This window comes from Ranitomeya variabilis, chromosome 1 (genome assembly GCF_051348905.1).
Source record: "Ranitomeya variabilis isolate aRanVar5 chromosome 1, aRanVar5.hap1, whole genome shotgun sequence".
In the NCBI taxonomy this organism is placed as follows: domain Eukaryota; kingdom Metazoa; phylum Chordata; class Amphibia; order Anura; family Dendrobatidae; genus Ranitomeya; species Ranitomeya variabilis.
The window spans coordinates 1094821674-1094823661 of NC_135232.1; the positions used below are offsets into that span (position 1 = coordinate 1094821674).

The window sequence follows — 1988 nt, forward strand, 5'->3', positions numbered from 1 at the left end:
TAGGAGGTAGGCAGTTCTTCCCTGCAAGATGTTCTCATTTCTCAACGGGGCTCAAGATTTACTCTACCCTCAGGAGAGGGATTCGTTGGTGCCGAAGGTTTCTTTTTTAAGTCAGACAATTCTTCTTTTATGCACTGGATCTCTTTTCACAGTGCTTCCACCCAACTTGGTTCAGTAGCCATTGACAGGGATACCTCCCCACTCCGGACCTTCCCCCCCTGATCTTGCTCACGTGCGCACGCCTCATCCCCAGCCTCTATGAAGGTTAAACTCGGCTTTACTCGCAAGCATCCCGTAAAGCCTGCTTTAAAAGGGCATCTCTCAATCCTGCCACCAGCTGGTCCCGCAGTACTATGTCAGGGGGCCCTACGCCATCTCACTTGATAACTGCAGCGTGGATCTCCTGCAGCCCATTCATAAGGTGAGCCACAGTGTCCCCCTCCCTTTGCACATGGCTAAATAAGCGCATGTGCAATTGTCCGATATCTGTGGGGTCTCCGTTCAATTCTTCCAGAATTTTCAGCACCTTGTGAAAAGTGTCTCGTTCTTGGAGGGGCCAGAGCATAACGGAATTCCTCACCTCCCTGTCTAGGGCCATCATAGCAACCTCTGCTTCCGATACAGGGGTCATGGAGTGCATCCTCATCATATGCCTGACCTGTTTAGTCCAGTCCCATAACAGAGTATTGCTTCCAGTAAATTTCGGGAGGTTGCTCAACATAGCCCCCAGGGTTATACTGGCCCTCGGGGCGCCCCCAACTGCTTGGTCTGCCTCCTCCGTGCTGTGGACTGCATTATGCCGACTACGCCACTTGTGAGCAGGTTGCGGGATGCAGTAATGGACCGGAGGCAAAGCAAGGGTTAACAGTTTTACTTCTAACAGGTATACATTCCATGCAGGGAGGAGGATGGGGAAACAGGGATATAAAGGAATAAAGGATAAGCAGTGTAGGGAAATACAAGGTGCAAAAATAACAACAGGGTTCACGGTATAACTGATCCGGTCCTGACGATGTCCAGTATGCAGTGTCCACAGGATGGAAAATGGCGCTAACAACGGTTAGCGTGTAGTATGTCCGGTGTAGTACTGGTGACATCGATGTGCAGGGTCCTGGCGTTGACGGTTAGTCTCCGGTGTTTTTTGCGGGTTCTTTGGTCCGGGGTCCAGCAAAGAACAGCAGAGTTGTCAGAGCCTAACGTAGCAAGGCAGACATGCACCAGGGGTCAGAGTACAGTTCACCATAGCAACCTGTCTTTCCTAAGCTGTGTTCCCGCGGTACTCACGGCCCCAGGGTGTTCGGCACTTTGTGTTGTGGGAACCAACACTCGCGTCTCCGTTCCAGCGGGTACGCTGCGGCGCGGGCCTAAACTGCTACAGTGCTCAAGGGACGGAGCACTCTCTTCTTCCTGCTGTCTGCTCCCGCCAAGTCTGATCACTTCAGCGCCCGCTCTGCCTTTTTCCCCTTAGCCACGCCCCCTACAGTCAAGTGCAAAGGTCGGTCCGGTCCCCTAAGCTTTCCTCCGGACAACAGAGGAGACGCCCGAACAGTTCCAGACCCGGCACAAGAAAAGTACCCCCGGTCAGGTTCTTCTTCTTACAAAAGCAGTGACTGGATTGGTTGCCAGATCCCCGCCCTTCATGCAGCTCTGGTTCCCAACACGACAGTAAACACAGCTGATGCCCGTGTGCTCCTGTCACTGTGACCGGCAGCCGCTGCTGCCCATGTGCTCCTGTCACTGTGACTGGCAGCCGCTGCTGCCCATGTGCTCCTGTCACTGTGACCAGCAGCCGCTGCTGCCCATGTGCTCCTGTCACTGTGACCGGCAGCCGCTGCTGCCCATGTGCTTCTGTCACTGTGACCGGCAGCCGCTGCTGCCCATGTGCTTCTGTCACTGTGACCGGCAGCCGCTGCCCATGTGCTCCTGTCACTGTGACCGGCAGCCGCTGCTGCCCATGTGCTCCTGTCACTGTGACTGGCAGCCGCTGC

General features: G+C 54.8%; 1 long non-coding RNA gene across 1 annotated transcript; it reads right to left on the reverse strand.

The window, feature by feature from the left end:
* Positions 1 to 855: 855 nt before the first annotated feature.
* Positions 856 to 1691, reverse strand: LOC143789699 (uncharacterized). The gene is made up of 2 exons (XR_013219396.1): positions 1285 to 1691; positions 856 to 1193 (listed from the first exon to the last, which is right to left on the reverse strand). It is a non-coding gene; the product is annotated as an uncharacterized LOC143789699 (long non-coding RNA).
* Between the last annotated feature and the right edge of the window lie 297 nt (positions 1692 to 1988).